Below are 10,000 nucleotides of genomic sequence, written 5' to 3'. Positions count from 1 at the left end.
TGTATATTCTGAAGTTCAGATATTATTAATAACGGATAAAAGTTAAAAAACATTTAAAGCTTATGCTATTAGAAAAACTTTAATCACTCTTCACATACAATGTATAATTTACGGTTTCATGAATTGGAATAATTGTTGTGATTCTCAAAGATTTATATTTTATTGGGTAAACTTATCTTCTTCATTCTGAATCATCCGTGAATACATTGAGAGTAAGCCCTATGTGTGACATTGCTGGTCGATATTATTATTATTATTATTATTATTATTATTATTATTATTATTATTATTATTATTATTATTATTATTATTATTATTATTACTTGCTAAGCTATAACCCAAGGGCTCCAACAGCAAAAGTATCCCAGTGAGGAAAGGAAATAAAGTATAAGAGAAGTTTAAGAACAATAATAACATGAAAATAAATCTTTTTTTATATAAACTATAAAAAAATCAAAATAACAAGTGGTAAGTTAATGATCAGAAATGAGCAAATCTTAATTTTTTTGACAATTTTCTTCGGACTAGAATCCTAATTTCTCCGACAACCAACCTATGCCGCCGGGCCCCCCCCCCCCTCTTTCATTCCACCCATGTCATTGTAATTAGCATTATCAAAATTTCTCGCCTCTACCACAGTGACATTGAACATCTGTCGCTGTCGCTTATGAAGTTTTCTTTCACCTACTGTCGTCGTCAGCAGCAGAAAGAAAACTCTATTAGCGACATATGTTCAGTCGAGAAACTTTGATCATTATAAAGACAATAGTATGAAAGGGGGGTGAGGGTATGGTTGGGCTAAGATAGAGGTTACTGTAGTTGTCAGGTTGGGAGGGGGGGGGGGTTGACTGGTAAGGATGAGGGAATGTGCATAAGATCATATCCCCATCATTTAACTGGCTTCTTTCTTTTCCCTCGACATACGTCCATTTTTTTCTTTCACCCGAGAACGTTGGAAACCAGGCCATCACTTGCAACCCGATCAGCTTTCTCTCCTACTGCTCCGTCAGGTTGGTTGAGGTGAGATCCCTCTTCTCCTTCCCTCCCCTCCCTATCCTCCTTCCAGAACCCCCCCCCCCCCTCCTTCGTCTAAATGCTCCCTCGACCTCCTGTGCGAGGGCCCCTAGATCCAACTCATTCTTGAAGCGTCCAGAAGGCATACTTAAGGACCCACGCTTGTACCGCGACTTTTTTTTAGGCCGCCATATTCAGACTTGCCCATTAGAGAAGCAGCGTTAGATTTAGACTGAAGAGCAGAAATGACGGGAGTTATAATGGGATAAGTACAGGTATGGCGCTGACTTTGCGCATAAGGGAAATGATAATTAGTCATATCTAAATTTGTAACTATGATTATAGTGTTTGCAATAAGTTTGACAGGTGGGGTGGAGCAGAAAGTGGGCGATGTCGCCTCCCAGTATTATTATTATTATTATTCTTATTAATTTCTAAGCGACAACCCTAGTGGAAAAGCAGAATGCTATAAGCCCAGGGGCTCTAACAAGGAAAATAGCCCAGTGAGGAAAGGAAACAAGGAAAATAGCCCAGTGAGGAAAGGAAACAAGGAAAATAGCCCAGTGAGGAAAGGAAACAAGGAAAAATAAAATATTTTAAGAACAGTAACAATAGAATAAATATCTCCTATATAAACTATAATAACTTTAACAAAACAAGAGGCAGAGAAATAAGATAGAATAGTGTGCCTGAGTGTACCCTCAAGCAAGAGAATTCTAACCCAAGACAGTGGAAGACCATGGTACAGAGGCTATGGCACTACCCAAGACTAGAGAACAATGGTTTGATTTTGGGGTGCTCTTTCTCCTAGAAGAGCTGCTTACCATAGCTGAAGAGTCTCTTCTACCCTTACCAAGAGGAAAGTGGCCACTGAACAATTACAGTGCAGTATTTAACCCCTTGAACGAAGAAGAATTGTTTGGTAATCTCATTGTTGTCATGTGTGTGAGGACAGAGGAAAATATGTAAAGAATAGATCAGATCCAATGTAGTACTGTCTGGCCAGTCAAAGGATCCCCATAACTCTCTAGTAGTAGTATCTCAACGGGTGGCTGGTGCCCTGGCCAACCTATTACCTCAAGTAGAGGAGAGACTATGCCCTTGTGGCGAGGTACAAGCAGAATTACATGTGGTAGAGTCATGCCCTATTTAGCATAATATACAGACTAATTATGATATGAATTCATTTCATCAGATCTTTGCTAGAGAGTACAAACCGCCGTGAAAATTGCCCACTCAATCTGGAACTGTTACCCGTAGATGTATTTTTTCTTTGGTTTAATATTAGTTTTATATTAAAGTTATTTTTAGGAAATATGTTAAATGATTTTAATTGTGATATATGCTGAGGAACTATTATAAATCCTGTAATTTCGTGGACTACATTGTGTATAAATTAATGTAAATATCCCGATATATAATAGATTCATGTTAACAGGTAATTATGGTTACTGTAATTTTTAATCGAAAATTTGTGGTCAATAAAGATCTATCTATCTATCTATATCTATCTTCTCAACAGAGGAACTCCGATGTCACAGTAATGGTAAAGAATAATCTCATACTTTTTTTTTTTAAATCGAGTATCACAGGGTCATTGTCATCTCTGTAAGCCATTTAGGTGTAATGTCTCTTTATATCTTCCTAATGACAGAGATTTACTCGAAATTCATAATGGGTACTTAAGAAATAAAAACGAAGGCAAAATAGTAATATGTGGTTATCTATCGAGGAAACCGCTTCAGTGGGAGCTGTCCATATAGCCCGTTAAATATTGATGCTTTTGAATATGACCGGAAGACTCAAAATTATATATATATACTGTATATATATATATATATATATTATATATATATGTGTGTGTGTACTGTATATATATATATATATATATATGTGTGTGTGTTTGTGTGTACTGTATATATATATATATATATATGTGTGTGTGTGTGTGTGTATATATACATACAAACATATATGTATTTGTGTGTACGTAATTTGAAAGTTGCAGAAGTTAAATTGTCTCATTCACTTACCAGTTGGACATTCATGAACATTTCACATGAAATTGTTAATTAGAAATTTCATCCGTACCGGCTATGCGAAAGAAACTTTCTTTGAAAGTTCACGTGGGGCAAACAGCACGTTGAATAGTGCTGCTGCTTTAGTCATTATAATATTTTTCTCACCAACCAATAAAATACCCTAGAATCCTAGAATCGGTGATAATTGATTCAAGACACTGATTATTGGTCGCCTATGGAATGCAGAAATCGTAATAATGATTTGCAACACTCTCTATGGCCTAAACTTAGATGTAGTGATGTTGAAAGCACTATAGTCAATTTCTTTTAGCGATGCAGATTTGCACCGACTCGTAGCGGTGCCCTTTTAGCTCCAAAAAGTTTCCTGATCGCTGATTGGTTGGACGATATAATTCTAACCAATCAGCGATCAGGAAACTTTTCCGAGCTAAAAGGGCACCGCTGCGAGTCGGTGCAAATATGCATCGCTAAAAGAAATGGACTATAGGTCTATGGGTGTGTTTTATTTATGGGTAGCAGTGTAGGTATATTTATGCATATTTTATTTGTGTCTGAATTTATAAGACTGCTAAAATGGTCATGAAATTCTGATGCTTTTTCTACAATAAATAAAAGCTAGATACCTGAATTAAAAACAAAAACAGGACTATAGACATCATATAACTATTTAAGGACTATTTTTCATTTGAGTGTTCATTTCTTTATGAGTAACATTTTGAACCTTAGGATTGTTTGTTATAAAGCTTGGTTTCATAAGCCATGTCCTGTTTGAAGGCAATCCATATCTCTTTACTGTGACCTTCCACTGTCTTGTGTTGGAGTTCTGCTTGAGGGTACACTCGGGCACACTATTCTATCTTTTTTCTCTTCCTCTTGTTTTGTTAAACTTTTTATAGTTTATATAGGAATTATTTATTTTAATGTTACTGTTCTTAAGATATTTTACGTTTCTCGTTTCCTTTCCTCACTGAGCTATTTTCCTTGTTGGAGTCCTTGGGCTTATAGCATTCTGCTTTTCCAACTATGGTTGTTGCTTAGCAAGTAATAATAATAATAATAATAATAAGCAGAAGCCGTTACTAGTCCAGAGCAGAGCAAAGGCCTCAAACTGTCTTTCCACTCCCGTCTGTTTATGTCAGGTTATAACAGCAAATTATGTTAGGTCGTCAACCCATCGTCTTCTCTTTCTTCACCTGCTCTTTTGCAATCTCCAGGGATCCATTCCGTTATTCCTAATGTTCATCTATTGTCTGTCATTCTCATTATAAGTCCTGCCCATGTTAGAATATCCTCTATATTAGTTTGCTTTCGTATCCACGTTGCCCCCCTCTCTCTCTCTCTCTCTCTCTCTCTCTCTCTCTCTCTCTCTTATTCCCATCATTATTCTTTCCATAGCTTTTTGAGTTGTAACCAGCTTTTGCTCTAAGACTTAATTGAGGCTCTAATTTCTGATTCATAAGTTAGTACTGGTAGGACCATCTGATTAAATACTGTTCTCTTTAGAGACAGTGGGATTTTACTTTTCATAATCTCATTTTGTTTACCAAAAACTCTCCATCCCATACTTATCCTTCTTTTAATTTTGGTCTCGTGTCCTGGGGAAACGCTTTCTATCTGTCCTAAGTACATATTATATTTATTAACAATCTCTAAGTTCGTCCATAACCCTTATTTGTTGCCTCTGCAGTTTCATTGAACATGATCTTAGTTTTAATCCTATTCATTTTCTGTCTTGCATTTATGCTTTCTCTATTCAAATGTTCTATCATCCTTTGCAATTCCTCCCATGATTCACTAAACAGAAATTATTATGGTTACTGAAGTTGGACGCATTTGTTGTAAAAAGAGTCAGTTAGGTCATTGTTAATGGGTATTATTGTTATTGTTGTTTATGTTGTTGTGCAAGCAAACGGTAATTTATTTGAATTTTATATTGAAATTAGATAATGATGATTCATGTGACTGTGCAAACCTGATGAATACTTTGGTATTTATTAATAATTATTATTATTATTATTATTATTATTACTTATTATTACTTACTAAGCTACAACCCTAGTTGGAAAAGCAGTATGCTATAAGCCCAGGGGCTCCAACAGGGAAAATAGCTCAGTGCGGAAAGGAAAAAGGGAAAATAAAATATTCTAAGAAGAGTAACAACAATAAATATCTCCTATATAAACTATAAAAACTTTAACAAAACAAGAGGAAGAGAAATAAGATAGGAGAGTGTGCTCGAGTGTACCCTCAAGCAAGAGAACTCTAACCCAAGACAGTGAAAGGCCATGGTACAGAGGCTATGGCACTACCCAAGACTAGAGAACAGTGGTTTGATTTTGGAGTGTCCTTCTCCTAGAAGAGCTGCTTACCATAGCTAAAGAGTCTCTTCTACCCTTACCAAGAGGAAAGTGGCACTGAACAATTACAGTGCAGTAACCCCTTGGGTGATGAAGAATTGTTTGGTAATCTGTGTTGTCAGGTGTATGAGGATAGAGGAGAATATGTAAAGAATATGCCAGACTATTCAGTGTGTATGTAGGCAAAGGGAAAATGAACCGTAACCAGAGAGGAGGATCCAATGTAGTACTGTCTGGCCAGTCAAAAGACCCCATAACTCTCTAGCGGTAGTATCTCAACGGGTGGCTGGTGCCCTGGCCAACCTACTACCTACAAGAAGAAGAAGAAGAAGAAGAAGAAGAAGAAGAAGAAGAAGAAGAAGAAGAAGAAGAAGAAGAAGAAGAAGAAGAAGAACTAAAAAATTGAAATTACACACTGCCTCTCATTTTTTCTTTTCTTGCGATATGAATTGCATTTTCTTTAGTTATTTGATCATTTTGAAAATCATAGTTCCTCATTCAAGTGAATATACATTTTCGTTCAAGATAAAAAGGAAATCTTTTGAAAAATTACTCCCGTGAAAGTTATCATGAGTTACAGATCGTGCATTGGTGTGGTATCACTCAAGTGCTTCGTGATTTTTTTTTTTTTTTTTTTGTACACATGAAAGTATTTTGTTGTCTTATGCTATACGTGTATTTCATGCTAAGTACCTAATAAAATATTTTGATGAAATTGGTCCTGTAATTCTATTCCATGATGACGCTTTTTTTTTTTTCTTACATGAAAGTATTTTGTTGTCTTATGCTATAGGCTACGTGTATTTCATGCCAACTACTTAATATAATATTTTGATAAAATTTGTCCTGTAATTCTATTCCATGATGACGCATTTAGTGTTTCATTGAATTATATCCCATAATAATCATTCATAATGGCAGTTGATTGATGTCACATTACTACTACTACTACTACTACTACTACTACTACTACTACTAATAATAATAATAATAATAATAATAATAATAATAACTATTATTATTTATGCTAATTGATAATGATAATTATTATTGATGATGATAATAATTAATGATTATAATAATAATAATAACACTAATACTAACGACAACAACAACAACAACAATAATAATAATAATAATAATAATAATAATAATAATAATAATAATAATAATAATGATGATAATAATAAAAAGATGGGGCGTTGTTTCTGTCAATGTTGCTAGGGTGTAAGACAGGTTATGAACAGGCAACTCTAAAATCTGCTCAGGACAAATCCTCTGACGGAAACTTGACAAGGTGGAGCTCTGTTGATTTACCCTTAGATTTCTCAACGCCCAGTGAAGTATACTGTATGACCTCTGATATTATTATTATTATTATTATTGTTGTTGTTGTTGTTGTTTTTGTTGTTGTTGTTGTTGTTATTTTTGTTGTTGTTATTAGTATTATTACTATTATTGTTGTTATTTTTGTTATTATTTATATTGAAATTATTATTATTATTATCATCATTATTATTATTTTTGTTGTTATTATTATTGTTATTATGACTATTATTGTTGTTATTTTTGTTATTATTCATATTGAAATCATCTCATCATCATCATCATCATCATCATCATCATCATCATCATCATTATTATTATTATTATTATTATTATTATTATTATCGTAGCCCAGCGTGGAATGGAAATAAGGAAATAAATAAACTATACTCATTAAAATAAAGGAAGCATGTGTTCTCAATGGAAACAAAAACAAAAAGTAAGATAAATCATTGGGTCGCCAGGGATTTCTCCTGTTTATTACCCCTCTGTTTAGTAAACTGATTGTCTTGTATACAAAATGGCGCTTTTATTGTTGCTATTGTTAGATTATGGGCTGTTGCTGAGGGAACAAGAGCAACTGCTTACGTTGCTCTGGGCGGGTCAAGAAAGGTCGAAGCTATTCAAGCGAATCATATTGGACTTATTTTCTTTGCATTCTTTTAAGTTAAGTAAACTAAATAGTAACATTTGTAACATTATGTTAATTAATTACAATTAATTACCTATAAACATTGTGAATTATCAGAGACCATATTTGTGACATGGAAGATGTAAATATCAGAGACAAAATTATGTCAATTTATTTTTTATACGAAGATATATTTTGGAGCAGCGAAATATGATTAATAGAGAACAATATAAGAAACTCTTTGAAGTAAACAGAAGTATTATGTATCAAATATGGAATTCACTGTGAGTTAAGATGTATGCAACCTTAATATTATTTATGTAGCATAAAAAACCCATTGTAACTGTATCTGTACAATCTGTCTTGAGTAAATAAATAAAAATAAATGATCAAAGTGAAAGGAATTTGACTTAAATGAATTATTAACATTATTGCCATAAATGATAATGGCAGTTATATCTAAGTTATTTTATTACTTCTTCGGCAAAGCTTTCCTACTTATGAGGGTGGCATTAGTTTTTCTACAATAAAGGATGAAGCTGCTATGAAAGACATCCATATTATTATTATTATTATTATTATTATTACTTGCCAAGCTACAACCCTAATTGGAAAAGCAGGATGCTATAAGCCCAGTGGCCCCAACATGGAAAATAGCCCAGTGAAGAAGGAAACAAGGAAAGAGGAAATATTTTAAGAACAGTAACAACATTAGAATAAATATTTCCTGTATAAACTATAAAAACTTTTAACAAAACAAGAAGAGAAATTAGATTGTATAAAACCTTACTAATTTTGAATTTAATTTATATATAATATATATATATATATATATATATAATCTTCTGTTGGTGATCTTTCCTTCTCCAACGATACTTGATAAGCTGTCGCTAATTTGAGTTTAGTTTCTTTCGATGTTCGTTATTTTTAATTTATTTCTTTTGTTATTCGTTATTTAAGTTTATCGCTCTTTTAAGTTTTGTTACTTTTAAGTTCGTTGTTTAAGGTGGAAAATCCCAAGGATTCCGACAGGTATTATTATTATTATTATTATTATTATTATTATTATTATTATTATTATTATTATTACTAGCCAAGCCACAACCCTAGTTAGGAAAGCAAGATGCTATAAGCCTAAGGGCTCCAACAGGGAAAAATAGCCCAGTGAGGAAAGGAGACAAGGAAATAAATAAACGACATGAGTAAAGAAAAATTGAAATAAAATATTTCAAAAATCATTAACAACATTAAAAAAACAGATAATTCATATATAATTATAAAGATACTTATGTCAGCCTGTTCAACATATACTGTAAACATACAGCATTCTGCTGAGAAATGCAAAAGGTGGTTTGTGTTACGAGGTCCTAGAGATCCTTCCCACGTACTGTACAAACTTCAGTTTGGGTGAGGAAAAAGAACTTGGCTCCAGCACAGTCATCCGTGACAATAACATCCAAAAAATATTTGTTGGTCGCTTTCTTATTTTTTGTTGTAAATAATAGATTTTCTAAATTTTTGTCAAGGTATTCGGTCGTCCGTCTTTCCTTGTTTAATTGTGCTTGAGTATACTGTGCGTATGTGTGTGTATATATATATACAGTATATATATATATATTATATATATATATATATATATATATACATATACATACTGTAAATATATATATGTATATATATATATATTTTATATATATATATATATTATATAATGTGTGTGTGTATATATACACACACACAAGTAATTCAAATCTTCCCTTAAGGTTTTGGCGATAGAGTATAAGAGAAGCAAAATGTTTATTGGACATGAGATTAATGGTGATCGTTATGATGTAAAGAGGAAATGTACATATTGGGAAAGTAAGTTTTTTGTGATGCACAATTCCAATGGAGAACTTTTGTTTACTTGTTTGCCTTTTTTTTACGACCTTAATGAAGACGGAAATGAAAGGGGTGCCCTGCTTAAAATGAGGTAAAGGAAAAGTTTTGATGAACGGTTGGCGAAGGTGACAGTCCTGGTTATGAAAGAAAGTTGTAAATAGTTACAGAGCTTCATAAACTATATCACAAGCACTGATTTCCTGGGTAAATATGAGAGAAGATTACTTGACAAGTGATCAGCTAATGTCTTGACCCCAACGAAATAGTGTCTGAAATATTTATGTGTGTGTGAGAGAGAGAGAGAGAGAGAGAGAGAGAGAGAGAGAGAGAGAGAGAGAGTCCACTTCACTGCTTTAAAAAGTGGACCAAGAGAAGGAGGCCTAGATCCAACGAGTTGTGTTAGATGATTCACTTGACAGAGACTTTTGATGTCTAAACATGTTCAGAAGGTGATTTTTTTTTTTCACTCCCCATTAGATATTCAAAGAGAGTAATGTTATGAACCGATTTCGAAGTTTCCACGTTTTTGTCTATGACATATAATAGAGCTATGCAATGTATGAGGCAACGTAAGGTGGAATAGGTATGGAAAATTTTGTAGGAAGTTCACTTTAATTCTAATTCGTGTAATACTTATTCGTTCAAGTGAGAGAGAGAGAGAGAGAGAGAGAGAGAGAGAGAGAATCATATATACATATATATATATATATATATATATAAACTTTTCGGATTTTTGTGAGAATTCCAGA

The sequence above is a fragment of the Palaemon carinicauda genome, chromosome 12, assembly GCF_036898095.1.
Source record: "Palaemon carinicauda isolate YSFRI2023 chromosome 12, ASM3689809v2, whole genome shotgun sequence".
NCBI lineage: Eukaryota > Metazoa > Arthropoda > Malacostraca > Decapoda > Palaemonidae > Palaemon > Palaemon carinicauda.
The sequence above is the reverse complement of the archived record's forward strand: the minus strand, read 5'-3'. Positions refer to the sequence as shown.